The following is a 24,268-nucleotide window of genomic DNA, read 5'->3' on the forward strand; positions in this document are numbered from 1 at the left end:
TTCCGAGGTAACTGTATTTTAACCAAACTTCTGCAGGATTTGAAATCTACTTAAGAAATGAAATTACCTCTGAAAATGGGAATGTCACTTGGTAGAATTATATATGTAGAGAAATTGGGTACAATCAATTAGAAAATATTTCTACTGCAGTTATTTATTTAGAAGATTTGTATTCTACTTTGCTTTTAAAACAGAGTTCAAATTGATGTTCCTAGGCTTCTCAACTTTTGCCTATAGTGATTAATCTTGGTGGGCTTTAGCAGCATTGTTGCCAAGTCTTTGTTGTCCTAAGTCAGGGGTAGGCAACCTTGGCTCTTTTATGATTTGTGGACTTCAACTCCCAGAATTCCTAAGCCAGCATAGCTGATTCAGGAATTCTGGGAGTTGAAGTCCACGAGTCATAAAAGAGCCAAGGTTACCTACCCCTGTCCTAGGTGAATGGCTCCATCATGGCACACCACATGATAAGCTTACATTAGGGTTGGTACAGTGTGCACATCCAGCCATTCTCAAGAGGAGTCTTAATTGAAACTGAAGTTCTTTGGACCTGCACCACTGTTCTTATCTAGCATCCTGGTTTTGCCCTCTTGGATTCTTTCCATTAGCTTTATCCCAACAGCTCCTGCCTTGTCTCAGATTGCTACACACAGAAAGTCAATGAGGAAGCAGGTGCATCACCAATGGGATTGTGGCATCTCCGAGCTCATTTAGAATCCTGATACATCTGTTGTGATGGTAGACAAAGCCATATGGAAGAGGCCAGCAGCTTAATGTGGCTGGGATGGCTGTTTTATTTTATTTATTTATCTAATTTATATAGATTTGGCTATAGTCCTCTATAGGCTGTACCTATGAAGGTAGATGGCTATATAGTTGGATGAATTAGCATGCCAGTTTTACTTTTGATTTCATTTTCACCCTTTTTTTCTTAAAAGTTAGGAAGGACAGCTTCTCAGCAAAATTTCTACCAAGGAAATACAGTACTTTATAGACATATCTTCATATGTCACTCATTTATTCTCCAGCATGATAGATGTACCATCCACCGATGGGTAATCAAAGCCTTCCTGCTCAGATTTAGACTAAGACCAAACTTTAGCCATGCCTCCCTTGGGCGTTCCTTTCCCAGTTTTGTCTTAGTCTATGCTCAGATAGGACACAAATTTGCTAGCTCCTCAGTTTTTTCTGATTAAAGCAGTTGAAATTAGGTTAGATAGTTAGGAATTTAGTAGTTTTTTAGTGATTAATAACTTTTTCATAGTTTTAGTAAAAGTCACAGACTTTAAGGCCTTTTGGGGAGCGTTGGTTCCAGAGGGCCTATCTGGCCTCGTGGATCTTCAGAGCTCTACCACAGAGCAGCGGCGTTAGCTCAGATCATCTGTTGAGCAGAACGAGGGAAGCTTCCCAAGCGCCAAGGAGCAATTTTCTCGTGAGCACTCTATAGAATTGAGCCGGACAGCCGGATTGCCTCTATTGCCTCATGATCATGAGGCACCATCGACGATCGCACAGAGACTCCCCTACGCTGCAGAATCGCAAGTGTTGTAGTGCCTTATAAACTGAAGGGGGGGGGAGAGGTGGAACATTCCCTCCCTTGGTCTCCCTGAATGAGGAATTTCAAAAAACGAGCTTGGAGAAGCTTGCTTGGAGCTCGAGCTAAGGGGAGAAGCCGTTTTAGGCGCCAAGGAGACTCGCGGCCGCCATTTTGAGTTCTGTGCCGGGTGTGGTCGCCATATTGAAAGTCTCTATTTGATTCTGATATAGGCCTATTATTTCAGTAGCCCACTGTGTTGGGCTCTTGTGGGGGTTCTTTAGACGATTTTTCCAGCTTTCTTCATAGAGCTTCCATAACAGGAGGTGTATTTCATATTTGATTCCTGTGGCCTTAATTCTGTGGGAGAAATTTCCTGACCTGCTCTCATTAGCTCGTGGCGCTGTGTCAGCAGGGCCTAGACAGACAGTTTTAGGTAGCTGTCTGGCTGTTTGCCATTGTGGTTGTCTTAGGGCACGGGAAGCTTCCCTCCCGGACAACTTGATCTGCGTGTTTACCCCCATCCCAGGGCTTCTCCTATCTGGAAGGTCCAGGGCACAAGGGCAGATGGTGAGACTCCTCAGACTTTGCAGGGTTCTGATGTTCCCCCCACACAGTTTAAACGCAGATCTTCTGATTTGAGCACGGGGGGAAAGAAAAATGCTAAAACCAAGCATTTGACAACCAAAGAACCCTCCAAGACTGCTGAGCGAGAGGCCCCAAGGAGACATCAGGCACTGGAAAAAGAATTCTCCAAAGCGCAAAGGCTCAGGTCCAGTGAAACTGAAGTGGTTCCCCCTGCTTCTCTGGGCAGTTCACCATATGAGCCCCCGCTGGTGCCATCTTATCAAGCCCCCAAGGCTTGGTCTCCTCAAGGGGGGAACTAAACAGGTCGGTCTCCCTGCCCCTATCCATCCTATTCCTTCACCTCCTCGCCCTGGTCCTTCTGTTTTGCCTGCTATCATCACTACGCAGGCTCCTGAAGCCACTGCTGCTGGTGTTACTTCAACTGAGCGAACCTTATGGGCACAACAGTTCCAGAGCTTTATGCACCAGGCCTTTGATCAATTTATGTCTTCTTCCTTGGCAAAGGGGCACTCACAGATACCACCTTCTCCACCCTTGCCCGCAGACTGCACTGGACATCTCCAGTCAGCGGGTTCAAGTATTTCTGAGACTTCATCTCAGATCGGGGAAGCTGAGTCTGTGGACCTGGAGACAACTGATGTTCTTATGTCTGAGGATGAGGGGGTGACTCCGGATCCGACCCCAACATCGGGTCTTTTTGATCCAAATCTATTCAGATCACTATTGCTAAAGGCCTGCACCACGGCCAATTTGGTCTCAGAGCAGGAACCCAAGCCATCTACTTCTACTGCACAGGAGTCAAATCCGTTGTTTGCAGTAAAGGTTGTGGAGGAAAAACAGGTTCCTTGTCCAGTTGTTTTCCGCGAGACGATGGAGAAACAGTGGACTTCATTGGCCACTCTACCTCCTCCCAGTAGCACGGAAAAGAGATTGTATAATGTATCTTCTGCATTCTCTTCCCTTCTAGAGGTGCCTGCAGTGGACGCTCCCTTAACATCTTTGTTCTCCACATCCACTGTTCCTGGAGACATGGCTGAGCACCTCAAAGCGGAGGATAAAAGGTTTGCGTTTTCTCTCCGTAGAGCTCACCAGGCCTCAGCCTGGGCTATCAGGGTGGCATCGTCCTCGTCCTTTTTCACGAGAACTTCTATCATGTGGCTCCGTGAATTACAGGCATTAATTCCTCCGGATCGGGTACGTGCGCAACAGACTCTAGGTAAGCTAGTAGCTGCGGCGGAATACATGTCAGATGCATCCCTCCATTCAACCAAATTTTCCGCTAGATCTATTGCAGCCACAGTAGCATCTCGCAGATTCTTGTGGCTCAAACAATGGAGGGCTGACATAAAGTCAAGGTGGTGTCTAACTACAGACACCTACAGTGGCAAGCATTTATTTGGCCAAGTCCTAGACCCGTAGGGAAGGATAAGAGAAAGACCATAGCTCATCCATGCAAGAAGGCGGATAAGAGGCCCCAACAAGAATTTCTCAGGCAATCCTTTCATGCCGGAAGTTCTTGGGAATGGAGGCAGCCCTTTTGATCAGGGCAGTCCTGGGATTGGCCCAGAGGTTCCCGATCCTTTTCCCCCAGACAAGATCGCCAACAGGACCGCCAGAATTCAGGAGCCAGGGGTCAATTCCAAGCAAAGCGCCCCTTCAGGGGGGCTGGAGGCCATCTATACAGAAAGTCTAAGTGACGCCAAATTGGATCCTCCCATAGGCGGTCGCTTAGCTCTGTTCAGCGACATTTGGGAGGTCACCACAAACGATACCTGGGTCAGGGAGACCATAAGATTCGGTCTAGCCCTAGAACTCAAATCTATTCCTCCAGACCGCTTCCTGCCTCAAGACATGCATGCACACAGGGCCGAGCTAGTAACCACAGCAATATCACACTTATTAGAAATAAAGGCCATAGAACCAGTTCCTCTAGACCAAAGGGGAAAGGGGTTCTATTCCATACTCTTCGTGGTCCCCAAGGCCTCGGGGGGTTGGAGAGCGATATTGGACCTGAAGGGACTCAACTGCTTCCTAATTTACAGGAGGTTCAAAATGCAGTCCCTCAAGTCCATTCTGGCCAGTGTCAGGAAGGGAGATTACCTCTCCTCCATAGACCTGACAGAGGCCTACCTTCATGTTCCTATCCGACCATATCACCACAGATTCCTCCGTTTCTGCCATGCACGCAGACATTATCAGTACAGGGCCCTTCCCTTCGTTCTATCCTCGGCCCCTTGAGTCTTCACAAAGATACTGGCAGTATTAGTGGCCCATCTCAGGCTGATACCAGTAAGAGTACAATGCTACCTGGACGATATAATTATCCAGTCCAGTTCATTCCGCACTGCACAGCTAGATCTACAGACTACAATAGAGACACTCCAGAGACACGGCTTTTCCGTGAATTTCAAAAAGAGTCATACCACACCTACCACTTGGATCTTACATCTTGGGGCGGTGATAGATTCAAACCTATGCAAGGTTTATCTTTCCCAGGAACGCAAGGACAGCATCAGATCTCTAGTTCACAGGATCCAGAGAGAGAAGGTAGTTCCACTTGTCCAGCTATCGCAGCTGTTGGGGAAGATGATTTCTTGCCTAGGAATAGTGCCGTAGGCCAGACTCACACCAGACATCTCCAATGGTTCCTACTCCCCTTCCAGAAGCGGAACATGAGTGCAGAAGGTGAGAGTTCCACATCACACTCTGCTGTCACTCAAATGGTGGGCATCACCAACCATACACAAGGGGTCACTTTTCAAGGAGCCTCACAGATTCAGCCTGACCATGGATGCCAGTCTGTTCGGTTGGGGAGCTCACATACAGACACACATGACACAGGGCCAATGGTCCAAACGCGATCTCATACACAACATAAATTGGCTAGAACTCAGGGCAATACACCTGGCACTTCACCAATTCTCCAACATAGTGACAGGGAATCACGTTCTGATAATGACAGACAACGTCGCAGCCAAAGCTCATATCAACAAGCAGGGAGGGACCAAGTCTTGGTCCCTCATGCAGGAAACCCTGGCATTGGGTCTGTGGGAAGAGTCCAATCTGAAATCCATCAGTGCAGAACACATTTACGGGGAGGAGAATCGTCAGGCAGATTCTCTGAGCAAGGCGACAGTAAACCACTCGGAGTGGCGATTTGATCCGGCTCTCTTCAGGGAGATATCGGAGAGGTTTGGACAGCCTCAGATAGACCTGTTTGCTTCACCAGCAAACGCTCAGCTTCCCAGATATTTCACGCAGTTTCCATCACGGGGGGCGGAGGGAACGGACGCTCTACACAGCAGATGGCCCAAGGGACTTCTGTATGCATTCCCTCCACTTTCTCTGATTCCAGCTGTCATCAGGAAACTTCTATTAGAACAGGCAGAATTAATCTTGCTGATCCCACACTGGCCAAGGCATCCTTGGTTTGCAGATCTTGTGGACCTATTGGTCTCTCTGCCTTGGAAGATTCCATCAGATCGCATTTCCCTCAGTCAGGGTCAGCTCCAACATCCGGACCCACAGTGGCTTCAACTAGCCACTTGGCACTTGAGCAGGAGAGTTTAGCCAGACAGTCCTATTCATCTGGAGTGATTGCTGTAATTCAAGCCTCCAGACGTCCTTCGACCAACAGGATTTATGATGCCACGTGGAAAAATTTCTGTACGTGGTGTAACACAACCCGCTGGCTGTCACCATTCCGATATTGTTAGACTACCTTTTAGAAGGACAGAACAAGGGACTGTCGCATAATACCATTCGCAGACAGATCGCAGCATTATTCACTGTTCTCATTTGCGAGAATCAGGTGCAGCTATTTCATCATCCAGCAGTTACGGCTTTCCTTAAAGGAGCCATTAATACCAGTCCTCCTGTGCTACACAGATATCCCACATGGGACTTGCCAAAGGTACTATAGGTCCTTACAGAGTCACCATTTGAGCCCATCAGATCGTGTTCGCTACATTTCCTTTCCTGGAAGGTAGCCTTTTTGATAGCCATCACTTCGGCAAGACGCATCTTGGAACTAGCCGCACTCTTGGTCAGAGGGGACCTGTGTATTTTTCTGGATGACAGAGTGATCCTCAGATTGGATCCTTCTTTCATTCCGAAAGTCAATACCTGGTTCCATAGGTCTCAGGATCTGGTTCTTCCAGATTTTTGTCCACGACCGTCTCACTGTCTTGAAAGGTTGTGGCACACATTAGACGTGCACAGGGCTTTGCATCACTACGTGAAGCGAACCGCAGCATTTCATAGATTGGAGGCACTGTTTGTGTCGTTCCAACCTTCTTCCATGGGTCTGAAGGTGTCATCCTCAACCATTGATAGAGCATGCATCTCTTATGCATACAAGGCTGTCTCTTCCTGTTCCTGCCAACATTACAGTTCATTCGACGCGTAGCGTGGCTACATCTGCGGCCTGGTCTACCCAGGCCTCGATTGAGGAAATTTGCAGGGCAGCCACCTGGGCTTCCCCCTCTTCATTTATAAGGCATTACAAGCTTGATAAGTTCGCTGCCTCAGACGCATCCTTCGGCAGAAGGGTCCTGCAGCAGGTAGTTTCTACACAAGAGTCACAAGCCTAGACTTCCCTCCCGACAGGGACATGGGTGGCTTTGGTATGTCCCATCGGTGGATGCTACATCTATCATGCTGGAGAAGGGGCATTGTCTTACCTGAACGCCTTTTCTCAGCATGAAGATGTAGCATCCACACCCACCCTTAACAATTAGTCTAGGCAGATTTCTTTCAGGAGGAGCTACTGTGTCGGACCTAATGAACGCTCCGCCTCGACAAAACTGGGAAAAGAACGCCCAAGGGAAGCATGGCTAAAGTTTGGTCTTAGTTTAAATCTGAGCAGGAAGGCTTTGATTACCCATTGGTGGATGCTACATCTTCATGCTGAGAAAAGGCGTTCAGGTAAGACAACGCCCCATTTCTATTTGGTATAGTTTTCTTTGATTATATGTATAAATGTATGTACACACAGGCACATATATACATATAAATATATAATAAAAAAAAGAATAGTCCGGTATCTCTTGTTGGGTTTTAGTAACATCTCTCTGGGACATTTGAGTAAGTGTTGACTCCTGACAACTAGTTCATACAGCTTTCTTGGCAAGATTTTGCTATTGCCTCCTTCTTACTGGCCCAAGTTCCTTTGTGTTTAAGGAAGGACTAGAATTTGTGGTCTGCTGATTTCCAGTCTGGTGCCTTAAGCACACCACCAAACTAGCATTCTCTGGGATATCTAGTTTTTTTTAAAAACAAAAGAACAAAAATAAAACTCTTTCTGCATTAAGAATGCTTGTATATATGACTGTTTTTCAAAGCTATATTGGTTGGCTAATAAATACGTTGCTTCTCTCACTTTTTCTCATGTATTCTACACTGATGGATTCTGATGAATTACCTATCGGATTCCTGCAATTGGCTCCTTTTTTGGTGAGTATGAACTTTGTGAAATTCTTAACGACTTGAAACAAAGGCTTTGTTTAGTCTCACTTCTTTTTTTTATTATTCAGTTCTTCTGGTTTACGTTGTTTAGTCCTTCCTTTCCAATGTAATTGAATGCTTACTGGATTCATTTTTTTATTTTTTTATGATGTAGAATTCTAGCAGGTAGCTTGTTATTCTACAGCAGTGGGTATTTTCTGTTGAATGTTCTTTATGTAGCTTGTTCCATATTATAAATCATATTTCTGAATGGGAGAAGTATGTAGCAGAAGCATTAATATTTGATCGCTGATTTGCATCATGGAGATTTATATGAAACCTGTCCGGGAAAAAAGAATTTATATTGGAAATCTTTCTTGAGTTTCTGTTGTAAATATAAGCGCCTTATTTATGAGTTACATCCCAATGCTTCTGTTTAGCAAAGACAACTGCTCCCATTTTTATTCAGATGTCAGCTGCCTTGGTTTATTGTGTTTTGTTCCAGGTAGGTAGGCTTTAGGATTGCAGCAAAACAATGCTGAAATTCCTCAGGTCTTCTTGACTTTTGCAGATTAGGAAAGAGGCACCGCTGAGGATAAGATTAGTGTTGAACTTGAGTTGAATAGATTAATATCAGGCACTAAGAATATAGAATATTTATTGAGGTCTATTCACAAGAATCTGGTCAAATCAAGTTCAACACTAAATTTGCACCAAATAAGGGTCAGTGGAATTCAGGAGAGATTGACATATAGTGCTTTGGGAACACAATGACTCTAAGCTGATGACATGTTTAACTCCAGCACTCCCAGCTCTGCCTGCTCTTCTCCTCACAGGCACTGAATTGAGGGGAGGAGTGAAAGGGCTGATTAGCCATGAGTGGCTTGTGGAGAGGAAGTGGCTGTTGATTGTATGATTGTTTTTTAACCTTCTTTTAGTTTCATTGTATTAGGGTGTGTATGGGTGTGAGTGATGGAGCTGGGAACAAGAACTGGTGCCCCCTCTGCTGAGTGTGTAAACAGAAGTGGGGGGGGGGCAGGATGTACTTCCCGGCTCGATTTGAATGTGAGATGTGGCCTGCCAGGAGGGGGTGGTGGTGGGAGGGAGACCTGCGGGGTGGATGGGGAGTTTTCGGGGGTGGAGGTGGGCCAGAACATCCCGGTTATCGTAGGGAGAGGTAGATATGGTGGGAGCCAAGGGGTGGGCCATCTTCAGGGAACAAGGACTCGCTGCATTAGAGCGATTATCTGTTCCGACCCCTTGGACTCTTCTCCAATACCTGGAGAGGGGGGTGTTCAGGACCCTGACCTCAGGTTGCTGCTTCTTAATGCCAGGTCGGTTATTAATAAAGCCCCACTCATCCGGGACTTGATACTAGATGAGGAGGCTGACCTGGCATGTATTACTGAGACCTGGCTGGGCCAAGAGGGAGGTGTTCCTCTCTCAGAGATGTGCCCAGACGGGTTTCAGATAATGCACCAACCGCGACTCCAGGGAAGGGGTGGGGGAGTGGCGATTCTTGTCCGAGAATCCTTGAGACCTCGCAGGATCCCAGCCCCAGAGGTTGTTGGGTGTGAGTCCCTTCTCTTGAGGTTGGATTCAAGGGTTCAGTCGGGCTTGTTGTTGACATACCTGCCTCCCAGCTATGTGACAACAGCCCTGCCTGAGCTGCTGGAGGGGGTAGCCGGGTTGGCGGTGGAAGTCCCCAGGCTTATGGTGCTGGGGGATTTCAATTTGCCGTCACTCGGCAAATCCTCTGGTATGGCTCAGGAGTTCATGGCTTCCATGACAACCATGGACCTGACCCAGATAATTCAGGGTCCGACCCATAGGGGAGGACACACGCTCGACTTGGTATTCCTCTCGGGGCAGTGGAGACATGATTTCGATTTAAGGGGTATAGTCACTTCTCCCTTGTCATGGTCGGATCACTTCCTGTTGAGGTTAGATTTCTCAGTCCTACTCCCCCACCGCAGGGAGGTGGAACCGATTAGGTGGTTCCACCCCAGGCATTTAATGGACCCGGAGGGGTTCCAAATAGCGCTTGGGGGTTTTCCTGATTCCGTCCTCCACGAACCGGCTGAGTCCTTGGTCGCTGCTTGGAATAAGGCGGCATCAGGGGTGTTAGACCGGATCGCGCCTTTGCGACCTCTCCATGATTGTGGATCCCGGAGGGACCTTGGTTTACCGAGGAGCTACGGGAGATGACGCGTCAGAAGAGACGTCTAGAGCGACGCTGGAGGGCTAGTAACTCCGAATCCGACCAGACACTTCTAAGAGCCTATATTAGGACTTATTTAGTGGCGATACGAGCGGCAAAATGTTCGCATTTTTCCACACTTATTGCGTCTGCAGAATCTTGCCCCGCCGCCCTGTTTAGGGTGACCTGTTCCCTACTTAACGTTCAGGAAGCTGGGGAGCCCTTACAGGGTAGGGCAGAGGAATTTGTGCAGTTCCTATCAGACAAAATCGCTTGGATTCGGACAGACCTAGACTCCGATTGGGCAGGGCCTTCTGAGATGACTGGGGCAGGTCTTAGCCCAGTTTTATGGGATGAATTTGAGTCTGTGACTGCTGAGGATGTTGACAGAGCGGTGGGAGCAATGAGCACCTCCACTTGTTTATTGGACCTGTGTCCTTCCTGGTTGGTCTCGGCTGCCAAGGAGGTGACACGAGGCTGGCTCCAGGTGTTGATCAACGCTTTATTGAGGGAGGGGTCTTTCCTGCAATCCCTGAAGGAGGCGGTTGTGAGGCCCCTGCTCAAGAAGCCTACCCTGGACCTGGCTGATTTAAATAACTTCCATCCAGTCTCCAATCTCCCCTTTGTGGGGAAGGTTGTAGAGAGAGTGGTGGCGCTCCAGCTCCGACGGTCTCTGGATGAAGCGGATTATCTACACCCTTTTCAATCTGGCTTCAGGCCCGGCTTCAGCACAGAAACTGCTTTGGTTGCGCTGATGGATGATCTCTGGCAGGCCCGAGACAGGGGATATTCCTCTGTCTTGGTGCTACTCGACCTCTCAGCGGCTTTTGATACCATTGATCATGGTATCCTTTTGCGACGACTCAAAGGGTGGGAGTCGGAGGCACTGTTTTACGGTGGTTCTCCTCCTACCTCTCTGGCCGGTCGCAATCGGTATTGGTGGGAGGGCAGAGGTCAACCCCGAGGCCCCTTGAATGCGGCGTGCCACAGGGGTCGGTCCTCTCTCCCCTCCTATTTAACATCTATATGAAGCCGCTGGGTGAGAACATCAGACAGCACGGGGTGAGGTTTCATCAGTATGCTGATGATACCCAGTTATATATCTCCTTCCCGAGCTCTCTCAGTGAAGTGGCCGATGTGATGGGCCGTTGCCTCGAAGCCGTGAGGGTCTGGATGGGGGTTAACAGACTCAGGCTCAATCCTGACAAGACCGAGTGGCTTTGGATGTTGCCTCCCAAGGATCATGTTGACTGTCCAGTGTTGACTCTTGCGGGGGAAAATATACCCCCTTCGGAGCGGGTTCGCAACTTGGGTGTCCTCCTTGATCCACAGCTGAATTTGGAACATCAACTGACGGCTGTGGCGGGGAGGACCTTTGCACAAGTTCGCCTGTTGCACCAGTTGCGACCCTACCTGGACCGGGAGGCTCTCCTTACAGTCACTCATGCCCTTGTCACCTCACGTTTGGACTACTGCAACACGCTCTACATGGGGCTACCCTTGAAAAGTATTTGGAGACTACAGTTGGTCCAGAATGCAGCCACATGAGTGATAGTGGGTGTTCCTTGATATACCCACGTTACACCTATCCTCCGTGAGCTGCACTGGTTGCCTATTGGTCTCCGGCTCCAATTCAAGGTGTTGGTTATTACCTTTAAAGCCCTATATGGCTCAGGGCCAGGCTATTTGCGAGACCGCCTACTACCTGATAGTTCCCTTCGTCTGGTTAGATCCCACAGGCTGGGCCTCCTTCAGGTCCCGTCGGCTAAGCAATGCCATTTGGCGGGGCCACAGAGGAGGGCTTTCTCTGTGATGGCGCCCACGTCTTGGAACCAGCTCCCCCCGGAGATTAGGACCGCTCCCACCCTGTTGGTTTTCCATAAGCTGCTTAAGACCTGGCTTTCCCGGCAGGCCTGGGGTTTATAAAATCTGACCCCTGGATGACTGTTATTATACTGTTTGTTTTGTCATGTTTTATGTTGTTTTTATTGTTAGCCGCCCAGAGTCCTTTGGGAGTGGGGTGGCTTATAAATTTTAAAAATAGTAAAATAAATAATAAATAAGAGAGATCCTCCCTAAAACTTTGCAGTATTTATCCAGTAGTTGTGTAGTGACTGCTTTTGTCTGGTGAGATTCCTATCTATAGGTGAGTGACAATTCAGTTCTTTGAGTTGTTTCTGGTTTCTTGTGCTTGATAGAAGATGACAGTGTTTTTCCTGTGGTCAGTAATCAAATTGAAGAGGTTTGTCAGTTTCAGCAACAAGGGTAAATGCCTTGTCAGTTTCATCTTGAACCTGTCCCTTTAAAGGAATACTAGCAGGTGCCTCAGAGTTTAGGCAGGCACATGGTCAAAGTGAGATAGATTTTCTTCTCTGACAGCAGCATGAAAAGGGAAGCTAATGAAAGAGATCTAAGTAGGTTCATTCATTCAGACTTTTGGATTCTTCTTTTGCCAAATTTAAAGTAATTCCTTCTCCCACTAAAGAAGTGAGAGGGAAGCATCTGTGTTGTCATATTTATATCTCTCTTTCATGGAACACAAAGTGGTGTATGTAAATTTATTTATTTTAGATCTTGTGCTGTTCAAGGCTAACTGGATCTGGATCTGTTTAATTTCAATGAGACTATAGTATCTGGTGCTTTCAGTCTGTTCTTTGGAAGCCCCAACCTAGTTTGTGATGTGGAGTTAAGCCATTTGAAAGGGCTTTCTTTTGGACTAAGTAGTTGTGGGAGATGAGAATCAATGATATAACATGATTTGTTTGGTTTATGGCACAGCATGCTGGGTGAACCCAGAAGCTGTGAATTGCAAGTCACCGTTGCTAACTTCCAGAGCTCTGGTGGCACAGTGGTTAGAATGTAACATTGCAGGTTAACTTTGCATTCCACTGCCAAGAGTTTGATCCTGATTGGCTCAAGGTTGACTCAGCCTTCCATCCTTCCGAGATAGGTAAAATGAGGACCCAGATTGTTGGGGACAATATGCTGTCTCTGTAAACCTTTTAGAGAGTGCTGTAAAGCACTGTGGAGCAGTGTATGTCTAAATGCTATTCAGTAACAAACCATGATTTGTTAAACTATTAATAATTGGATGTCTGAATTGGGCAAGAGACACCATTCAATTTTACTGCCCAAGTTCCTCTGTGCATTTGTTAAATTCCTTTTCTGTATGCAAAAAAGATGCTGAGACTCTAGAAAGAGTACAGAGAAGAGCAACAAAGATGATTAGGGGACTGGAGGCCAAAGCATATAAGGAAAGGCTGCTGGAATTGGGTATGTCTAGTTTAATGAAGAGAAGGATGAGGGGGGACATGATAGCAGTATTCCAATATCTCAGGGGCTGCCACAAAGAAGAGGGAGTCAAGCTATTTTCCAAGGTGCCTGAAGGCAGGACAAGAAGCAACGGATGGAAACTAATCAAGGAGAGAAGCAACCTAGAACTAAGGAGAAACTTCCTGACAGTTAGAACAATTAACGAGTGGAACAACCTGCCTCCAGAAGTGGTGAATGCTCCAACACTGGAAGTTTTTAAGAAGAGACTGGACAGCCATTTGTCTGAAATGGTATAGAGTTTCCCTGAGCAGGGGGTTGGATTAGATGACCTCCAAGGTCCCTTCCAACTTTTTATTACTACTACTACTACTACTACTACTACTACTACTACTACTACTACTATTATTATTATGCATATTTGAAGGAGCAGCGTGATATGCCAGTGCTGAATTTCAATACTAGAGGCTTGTTGCATAACCTTTCCATGTTTATCTGGAAACAGAAGGCCTAGCTGGATCAACAAATGGGCTTTACTCATTGAAGAATGCTGTAGAACTTAAAAGAACACTAACAACCATCCTATTGATGATGCTAATAATACAAGGCATGAAGGTAGTGTTTCATTGCGAGAAACCTGACCACAATTGATTTTTTCCCCCCAAATGAAGTTGTTATTTAATTTATGCCAGTTTTTGACTAATAGTTACATAGATACTTGTAGCTGAAAAGAAATCTTAACTCTTTATGTTAGGGAAGTGAGAGTTCTTTGCTTTCAGCTTTGGGGAACAATGTACTATATACATGGACCACAAATCTCTGAACCAGCATTTTCTGATTAGGTGATTTTCACATGTGTTCTACTATAACTCCCATCATTAGAGCCATGGTAGCACATTGGTTAGAATGCAGTATTGCAGACTAACTCTGTCAACTGCTATCAGTTCAGTCCTGATCAGCTCAAGATTGACTCAGCTTTTCATCCTTCCGAGGTTGGTAAAGTGAGGACCCAGATTGTTGGGGGCAATAGAGAGGGCTGTAAAGCAGTATGAAGTGGTATATCAATCTAAGTGCTATTACTAGTGCTATTACCCATAATGCATTGAATCCTGTCTGGGTGATTTGCTGTGGAAAGATTTATATTCTGTTGTTGTGGTTGATAATGAATTATGCAGAAAGAAGCTAGGAATGGCCTTCCTTCCTTCCTCCCTCCCTCCCTCCCTTCCTTCCTTCTCGTCTGCTCCCTCTTTTCAAGAAACTCTGGATGGTGAAAAGAAATATAAATAAACTAGCTATATCAATCCTTTAAGAAGAAACAGGGCTGAAAAAAACCCACAATATCAGTTACTCATAAAAACCACATCCACACCAGAGTTCCATCAGCATCCTGTCCTGTGTGCTTGGGGGAAAAGCCTTCCTGAATGCCAACAAGGTCAGGGCTGCCTCTATCTCAGGATAGAGGCTATTCCACAGGACAGGTGCCTGATGGAGAAGGTAAGCAATGCCACCAAAGGGACCCACACTACTAGACATAGTAGAATGGGCAGAAATAGTTGCTATTGACTGTTTCTTTACTCCAGGCACCATGGCTGTGGTATCTAAAACAAAGGCACACAAGAAATGGTTGCCATGTTATGTTCATGAGACAAAAGTACATGAAATACAAAGGAACGTCACATCAGTTGCATGCTTTCTCCATTGGCATGCTATCTCAGTTACCTCCATTAGCTTTGCTCTGGCCTGCCCACTGGACCCTGAGCACACCCACTGCACGGACTGCAGCTCTTAGCTCATCATTCTGAGTCCCAGGATGGCTCTTGATCAGAAAAAAAACTGTGCATACCTGGCTTGCTGGGGAATTCTGGAAATTGAAGTCTACAGGGCTTAAAGTTGCCAAGGTTGGATGCCTCTGCTCTAAAGGGAGTGCTGAAGCACCAGTTTACTTATGTGCTTTCTCTCATCCACTCATCTACCCCATTGTTTGCTTCTTCTCACTATTGGTTTGGAAGAGGGCACTCTCACCTGAGGATTGCAGGGTATTGCCTGCACAGGGTTTTGCAACTTTTTCAACATCCCCTATAAGTGCCAAACCCTGATTATGATCTGCTGGGTCTTGGCTGGTACAAATCTGTGGAGAAATGGAATGCCCTTTGGTCTTGCTTTCCACTTGGTAGCTTTGCTGTCTGTGAATGCCATTTCTTCTGGTATTGGGTAAAGCAGTAAAAGGATGCGAAAGTTAAAGACTTAAGAAGCAAAACAAAAAACAAAAACCTCATCAGACCACGGAACTTCAAACATTGTTTATAAACAAGTGCACGGATTTTTCTTAGGAGAATCAGTTTACGTCTTGCAAAGAAGCATGGCTCCTTCCTCTAAGGAAACATCTAAAGTCAACTTTCCGAAAATGGAAATACGGTAATGGCTTCTAGAAAGGATGGCCTTGCTTTTACAGCTTTGCCAATCTGATAACAAATTGAAAGGATTTGGTTGTGGTACTGATGAGGAAACAAGCTAGATCTACAATGACAACAAAACACAAGGAAGGATCTAAAATTTGATCAAGGAAAGCTATGATTGACTGGAAAAGATCTCAAGTCTCTAACTGGGGTCCTCTGGCCATGGGACCTTCTGTTAACCATTGAAATTACAGGTAATCCTTGACTTATAACAATTCATTTAGTGACCATTCGAAGATAGAACAGCACTGAAAAAGGGGACTTATGACCATTTCTCACACTTATAACTGTTGCAGCATTCCCATGGTCATGTGATCAAAATTCAGATGCTTGGCAATTGGTTCATATTTATGACAGTTGCAGTGTCTTGGGGTGATATGATCACCTTTTGCAACTTTCTGACAAGCAAAGTCAATGGGAAAGCCAGATTACTAACTTAATAATTGCGATCATTCATTTAACAACTGTGGCAAGAAAGGTCATAAAATGAGGCAAAATTCACTTAGCAACTGTCTCGCTTAGCAACAGTAATTTTGAGCTCAATTGTGGTTGTAAGTCAAGGACTACCTGTATCTTCCTGTCCAAGGAATATAAATGGAGCACCAAGGAAAGTTTGCCTTGGTAGAAAACTATCTTGCCTGGGACTGTAAAGCATTTTCTCCAAATTTTGAGTTTTTAACCAGTCTTCACAGCTGTCCTTTGGGAGTTGTATTTTTTTCTTTGCCGAGTTTTGAATGTGAATTGAGGCATTATTTATAGCTACAGGATACAGTCTTTTTGCTTTTCATGTTCCAGACCACAAGAGGCAGACAGATTCAATTCTCATTATTTTGTCATGAGCTCTGCAGTATTCCCCCCCCCCTTTTTATAAAATAATCCACATAGCAAAGAGACATTCTAGATTACTGTTTGTTTTGGTAGGAATTGAAGGCAAAAGAACTTTTAAAAGCAAATTTGAAAATGCTTTCCAAAAAGTTGCTAATATTAAGAGTTAAGATTTTTAAAAACTTGGCAGAAATTTTAAATGCAGAGGTTTGGCATATCTACCATGAGTTGTTTAATATATTGGCAAGGAGCTATTATTTAATTAGTTTTAATATAATTATATGCTTGATTCTTTGGACTGAAAAGAAAATGACCGTGCACTAAAAAAACCAACTAGGGGTTATATATACAATTTTCCTTTTCAGTGTGCTGACTTTTTATATTAAATTATTAGGTATTGCTACTGGGCAAGGTTACAACCTTATTGGTCAACCTCTGCTAGTCAGATTTCTGGGTTTAAATAATGAAGTTAGCAAGTTGTAGGCTTTGACTTACTGTGCTCTATGAACAGAATTAGTGAAGGGGCGTTGTTTTACCTGAACGCCTTTTCTCAGCATGAGATGGAGAATCCACCAATGGGTTTAGACTGTATTCCTGCCCAATCAGATCAAGTCAGCCAAAGTTGCCATGCCTGTCCTGGACCATAGAGATCCCAGTCTTGACACGAGCGAAGCCATTGACTGACAGCAAGACATTGTGGCTCACAAAACTAAACTAACCCTAGGCCTAGATGACCTACAAGGGTGGGTGTGGATTCTCCATCTCCGTGCTGAGAAAAGGCATTTAGGTAAGACAACGCCCCTTCTCCAGCACTGGAGATGGAGAATCCACCAACAGGACATACCAAAGTCCCTGAGGGTGGGAAGTAAACTGGTCCGGTGTGGCACTTTGATGAATAACTTGCTGGAGAACCTTCCTACTGAAGGAGGCCTCTGCCGAGGCAAACCTATCGATTTTATGGTGCCGAATGAAAGGAGATGGCAAAGCCCACGTGGCCGCCCTGCAAACTTCCTCAATGGAAGCTTGGGTGGCCCATGCCGCAGAGGTGGCTGCACTCCGTGTGGAGTGGGCTGTAAACCGTCGTGGAACCGGCAATGACTCAGCTTGATACGCCCCGGCGATGCATGCCCTAATCCACCTGCCAATAGTGGAAGAGGAAACCTTCCGACCCCTGGAGGAAGGGTGGAAAGATATAAAGAGGGCTTCTGATTTTCGGAATTCTGCTGTCCGTAAGATATAGTACCGAAGTGCCCTGCGGACATCCAAACTATCCCATTGCTGTTCCAGGGCGTGCGATGGGTTAGGGCAAAAATCCGGCAGCACTATCTCCTGTGACCTATGAAATAAGGAATTGACCTTCGGGATGAAAGTAGGGTCCAGTCGAAGGACCACTCGATCCCTGTGGAAAATGCACAGGTCATCCCGGATTGAGAGCGCCACCAATTCAGAGATACGTCGTGCCAACGTGATTGCCACCAGGAATGCCACCTTGTGGGACAGGTAACGAACGTCGCACATCTTTAGGGGCTCAAAGGGTGACTTGGTAAGAGCCCATAAGACCCATGGCAATTCCCACGAAGGGTACCTGTGTACTGTAGGGGGTCTGGTGTTAGTGGCCCCTTTAAGGAATGAGCGGAGTAAAGGGTGGTGTCCCAATGACTCCACAGAGTTACAAACGAGGACCGTGGAAAGAGCGGCGATCTGCCTGCGCAATGTGTTTGGGGCCAAGCCCCTCTCCAGACCTTCTAACAAGTAGTCCAAGATATTGGGAATCGTGAGTTCCACGATGGACAAATGCCGGCCGGAGCACCATGACTGAAAGTTCTTCCACGTGGCCTCGTATATCCGGTTCGTGGAAGGGCGGCGAGAGGCCTGGATTACCGTGATGACCCCTGGCGAGCAAAGCTCCCTTGTTAAGATTGAGCGCTCAAGTGCCAGATGGTTAACTGTAGCCATTGGGGGTCCAGATGGAGAATAACCCCTTGGCTGAGAGAGACCCGTTCCGGAGGAATCCGCCAAGGGTCCGCGAGGGAAAGGCTCATCAGATCGGCAAACCAAGGTCTCCTTGGTCAATAAGGGGCCACCAGGAGTATCTCCACTCACTCCCGAAGAAGTTTGCGTATTACCGCCGGGAGGAGAGGTAGAGGGGGAAAGGCGTAAAGCAGGCCCTGTGGCCATGGACTCTGAAGAGCATCCGTTCTGCCCCAGTGGATGGGAACTGGGAAAAGAAGCGAGTCAGCTGGGCATTGGATGGGGACACGAAGAGGTCCACAAGTGGTAGGCCGAAGCAGTGACAAATTTCTTTGAAGACTCTCGGATGGAGACGCCATTCCGAGTGATCTACCGTTGTCCTGCTCAGAAGATCGGCCTGGGTGTTCGCTTCCCCTGAAATATGATCGGCCTTGATAGAGGCCAGGTTTTGTTCCACCCAGGATCCCAGTAAGAGAGAGTCGGTCAACAGAGTCCGAGAGCGGGTGCCCCCTTGGTGGTTTACGTGAGCCTTGGCTGCCACATTGTCCGTGAGGACCAGTACATGCCGCCGTGCCACTAGGTTGCGGAAGTGACAGAGGGCTAGATGGATGGCTCGTAGTTCGAGCCAGTTTGTGCCAGAGATACGATGTGGACCAACGGCCCTGCGCCCACTGAGACCGAAGGTGTGCTCCCCAGCCAAACAGGCTGGCATCGGTCGTGAGTACTAACCTGTCCAGCTCTTTGAAGCATGACCCTCTGAGCATGGCTGGTGATAGCCATCACGTGAGGGAACGCAACACCTGTTGTGGGAGTCTTACCCTTTGTTGGAATGCACTGAGGTTCTGCCTCTGGAAGGGGAGCACGAACCATTGTAGTTCCCGGGAGTGGAGCCTGGACCATGGAACGATTGCTATGGCTGAGATCATCTTCCCTTACAATTGGGAGAGACTGGCCAATGTTACTGACCGACACCTGCATAATTGGAGAACTGACTCCCTTATGCTGTTCCGGTGTTCTTGAGATAGGTACACCTGGCACTCCACTGTGTCTATGATGGCCCGAGATGTAACAGTCTTGTTGTGGGGACCAAGTGGCTCTTGGGAGAGTTTACCAAGAACCCGTGGTTCTGGAGCAGTTTTACCACCAGTTCGAGGTCTGACAAGGCAGACCGGGTGGACGATGACTGGATTAATATATTGTCCAGATAGCATTGGACTCTGACTGGTATCATCCTTAAATGAGCTGCCAGAACCGCCAGGATCTTGGTAAACACCCTGGGAGCCGATGATAGGCCAAATGGGAGCACTCTGTACTGGAAGTGGCGTCCCTTGTATGCAAACCGTAGAAACCGCCGGTAGGCCAGAGAGATAGGGATATGAAGGTAAGTCTCCATGAGGTCGATAGACGTCAGGAGGTCCCCTTTTCTTACGCTTCCCAAGATGGAGCAGAGTGTTTGCATCTTGAATTTGCGGTATGCAAGATGGAAATTCAAGCCTTTGAGATTTAGGATGGCTCTCCATCCCCCTAATGCCTTGGGAACAACGAAGAGGATGGAGTAAAATCCCTGACCTCTCTGGTCCAATGGTACCGGTTCTATGGCCCGTATGTGCAATAAATGTTGAATGGCTTCGTTCATCAGTCTTTTCTTTGTTCGGTTCCGGGGATATGGGCAAGAGAGGAACCGATTTGGGGGGTTGGAGACAAATTCCAGGGAAAGACCGTGACGGACGGTGTTGAGCACCCATGTGTCCATGGTGATGGCCTCCCACTGGTGGGCAAATAAAGATAGTCTGTCCCCTATGGGAGGTACTGATGGGGAGTCACCTGGAGCGGCGGAATGGCCTGCTGTTCCCTCGAAAGGGCAACTTGCCCTGCGATTGTTGCCTGGGTCTAGGAGCTTGCTTATCAGCCTGTCTCTCCTGCCTATCTTGCCTGGCCTGAAAGGGTTGTAAGGGTGGAGTGTAACTGTATCTAGCTCCAGCACGAAAGGACTGTCTCCTTGGATAGTAACCGGAGCGTTTGTCTGGTCTCTTAAGGAGATGATTAAGGACCTTGCGTTTGTCCTTGTTTTCCATTAGGTAGGGATTCAGCGCGTCCCCAAATAGCTTACCTCCCTGATATGGAGCAGCCGCCAGCTTCCACGTAGACTTAGCATTGGCTTGCCAATGCTTCAACCAAAGCATATGCCGACTAGTGATGCTGGACGCCATAGCTCTGCCCGAAAACCTGGTGGCCTGGAGTGTTGCATCTGACGCACACTCAGTGGCCGCCACCATCTTACTAAGGTCCTAGTGTGTGCGGATATCCTCTGCTGGAACCTGGGCTTGGAGTTGTTGGAGCCAGCTAAGTGCGGCCCTGTTGAAAAATGAGGCAGAGGTTGCAGCCCTGATCACCCATGCGGCCGCTTGGTGTGTTCTGCAGTAAGTGGACTCGCATTTGCGGTCCTCGGCCTTAAGGGCCTATGAAAAATCCCGGAGATGGTGGTGGCCGATACTAGGGGGCCTAAGGGCTCATCCACAGTCGGTACCTCCAGAGCCTCCTCCAGATCTTTGGCCACATTGTACAGCCTTTTGTCAGTGTTATCTGGGAGGGGAAGAGAAGCTGGAGAGCCCATTGTTTCCAGATCACATTCAGAACTAAAGAAGGGCAGGGGATGCGGTGTTGAGACACGACCGGCTCGACGAAGTTCGGGTCTGCCTCCGCGTCGGGGGGAATGGGGGTCGATTCTGATGAGGTTCCCGGCCCAAGATGGGCGGTGGATGTAGCCTTATGTAGTAGGGTAACAAAGAATGAGGGGTTAAAGAGGCCACTAAATGAAGGAACCTTTGGGGGAATGTTTTCCTCTTCAGACATTTGAACCTCCTGCTCTGTGGCAGGTTGGTCGAGGTAAGAATCCTCAGAAACTGATGACCCAGATGGAGAGGAGGGATTATAATAGGTCTCAGTCCCCGGTTGTTGAACAGGACGGGGAATGGCCATCCCTGGTCTGGAAGCCTGAGCTCTGGCCTCAAGGACTCGATCTACTGCTTGTGCGATCAGTAGGGCTAGGCGGTCCTCTGTAGGGAAAGGGGCTGGCTCGCTAGGGTGAAGCCCTGCCGCCGAGGGGGTGAATGTGGCCTCGGGAGCCCCTTGAGGTGCCTGTGCCGAGGATTGGGAAAAAGAAGGAAAATTGCCTGCCCTGCCCTGAGCAGGAGAATTTGAGGATTCCCCCGTTGACCAGATCCCCAGAGGGGAGGTTAGAGCCCCCAGGGATAAGTCAAAGGCTGACCCTCCAGTCTGAGGTATGTCCAACCTGGCTCTCTTTTGCGCCTTGGAGAACTCCTTTTCCAAGGCTTGGTGTCTCCTGCTGGCCAGTTTGTCTGTTTTCTTGGAAGATTTTGTGGTAGATCTGATCCTAGTGGCAGCCGTCTTCTCAATGCCTTCCGGACCAGGAGAACCTGATGAGGATGGCAAGGCTCCCTTCGAGGAAATAGTAGATTCCTCCATTCTCCGATAGCACAGGAACACGATAGGGGGCCCCTGGTATCTGGAGAGTATTACACACTGGGTAAGGACAGACGTACTACAGGGGACGCCTGAAATCCAGGTACAGCTTCTGCGTGGATAAGGACAGGCGCACAACTGGGGATGCCTGGAATCCAACTATGCCTGTGCACGGATAAGGACAGACACACTACTGGGGGCGTCTGGAATCTGGCCTGAAATAACTATGGATAAGGACAGGCACACTACTGGGGGCGCCTGGAATCCAAGTATATTTGTCACACGGATAAGGACAGACACACTGCGAGGGGTGCCTGGAATCCGGATGGAGCCAAATTATGTGAATAATTACAATGAGGGAAACAGGAGACACCAGAATCTGAAAACGGGGAACCCCGGGAAGCCTGGATGTATAAACAATCCAGTCAGGTCACAGTTGGAGAGGAAGGCCTGTGATGTTGTGAGGAGAAGATGCCTAGGGGGGTGACTAGGCCCCTTCTCTGAGTGCAGGCCTCAACCTGTATTCAAGATGGCGGCCGTCTAAAAGAGTTTTGCCTGCCAATCTGAAGAGAGACCAGTCTGATTGTTTTTCTCTTTGAAGACCCCCCCAGTGAGGCCCCTCACTCCAGGTGCCTCCCAGTGGAAATCAGGAAGAGTCTCCTTCCACAGTAGTCAGAGTTCGCTAGGCCTATCGAGGCCACGCGGTCTCAAAATGGTGGCCGTGTGTGAAACCGCATGGTTCCAAAATGGCCACGCGTGGAGACCGACTCCTGGAAATGGGGCCTACCCAAGATTCGAGAAGAGCGCAGTTCGTGAAGGGAGGGAGGTAGACAAAAACCCCGTTTTTGTTCACCAAACCGCCGCCGGACAGCTGATCAGCGCTGCTCTCTCGTGCGCAGCCCCTTCTCTGCCGAAAGCCCGACGATCGGAGACCAGAAGGCTGAAAACGGCCCAAAATTTCTCTACAAGTCTGAATCAGCCCGCAAGCACCAACGGCTCCCGAACGAGCTGGGAAGGTCTTAGGGGAGTGCCTTTGGCTTGGAATGGTGAGCGGAGCTGCAGCCGCAAGCTCCGTTGGAGAAATTAAACTCCTCAGGTGGCTGGGGCTAACAGCCGTTAGTCCCGAGCAATCCAGTGAGCAGAAGAGCTTTTTTACTATTTTGGATGAGGGGAAAAGGGGGGGGAGAGGAAGGAGCCCCTTCCTTAGCAAGGGCTTGTATAGCCCCCCCAATGGAAAAAATTAGAAGATAACTTCAAGTTCTTATGGGAAAGGATTGAAAATTTGGTAATGATAATCAATTTGAAAAGGGGTTGGATCCAATTAGCTCACTAAAACTACACAGCTACTGGGGAAAAGAAAATCCACCAATGGAGACTGTACCTGCCTAAGAGCCAAATCTGCACGTCTGTCCTGGGCAAGATCAAATCAAGACTGGGATCTCTATGGTCCAGGACGGGCGTGGCAACTTTGGCGGACTTGATCTGATTGGGCAGGAATACAGTCTAAACCCATTGGTGGATTCTCCATCTCCAGTGCTGGAGAACGACTGTTCTAAAATTTGCTTTAGGATAGCAAACCAAACTTTGAAGCTATTGTTTTTTATTGACTTATTGATTGCAATCCAGGAACAGCATGACTGCAGATGGACATGGTTTATTTCTGCTTTCTGGGCTTTCTCCTTGTGTGCTCTTTTCATGCTCCTGACTGATTCATAGCAGTGCAAACTAGCAGTTGCTCAATAATGGGGGAATACTTTTTTTGTGGAATTACTGGAAAACTACAATCAATAAATGTATTTTACTTATCTGCAAAATTGAGTTTGTCTTATATTTGTTTTACTCAAGAAGAGATAAATAAACAAACAAGCAGGGCTGATTGTGATATGATTTGGTATCAGCTATTCATTCTGGAGCCCATGCTGTAGACATGAGTTTGCTTCTGGCAACTGGAGTGCTCAGCATGCAGATGATCAAAAGTGTGTTGTTCCTTATTTTGGATATGGATATGCAAAACTATGGAGGGGACACCAGGCTGGATGGACATACAATATATATAAAATACAGTGTTGATGTGGATTTTTTTTCTCCCAGATTTCTAAGGTCATTTTTACCTAAATCTCCTTTTTGGGTTGTATGCCATATTATGAAGCTGGCCTATGTTATACCAGGAAGCAAATCTGCCAGCCAGCTACAGCTCCTGAACCTCAAAGGGCTCCAATAATACAATATTGGTGAAGTTTAAATATGAATTATTAAAATAATCAGCACATTTATTTCAATAGGTTGCACCCCAAGTTTTGGATATTGTAGAACAAAGTGAGAATTCAGTCTGGTCCATGAGTTGAATTCAGTCCCATCAGATAAACCATATGGGGAAGGAGACCAGATTTAAAACAGCCTTCTGCAAAAGCCCTGCAGTCTAATGTCATCCATTTGTCCATGAAAGAAATAAGCATGAGAAAAAAGAATTTCTAAGTGTGGTAAGAGATCAGTCAGTTG

General features: G+C 47.3%; 1 protein-coding gene across 5 annotated transcripts in view; it reads left to right on the plus strand.

The window, feature by feature from the left end:
- EPB41 (erythrocyte membrane protein band 4.1) overlaps positions 1-24,268 on the plus strand; it is a 158,874-nt gene that overhangs the window by 36,397 nt on the left and 98,209 nt on the right. Inside the window, exon 1 of one of the 5 annotated variants that reach the window (XM_039334332.1) lies at positions 7,441-7,573. The exons of 3 other annotated variants lie outside the window; for them this stretch is intronic. The gene's annotated coding sequence lies outside the window, so the exon portion shown is untranslated. Of the gene's footprint in view, positions 1-7,440; positions 7,574-7,645; positions 7,692-24,268 lie in introns of those variants that run through there. One more of the 5 variants, XM_039334330.1, reaches the window with a different exon arrangement.

Source organism: Crotalus tigris, unplaced genomic scaffold, assembly GCF_016545835.1.
Source record: "Crotalus tigris isolate CLP2741 ecotype Arizona unplaced genomic scaffold, ASM1654583v1 scf7180000017628.32516253702:7417878, whole genome shotgun sequence".
Taxonomy (NCBI): domain Eukaryota; kingdom Metazoa; phylum Chordata; class Lepidosauria; order Squamata; family Viperidae; genus Crotalus; species Crotalus tigris.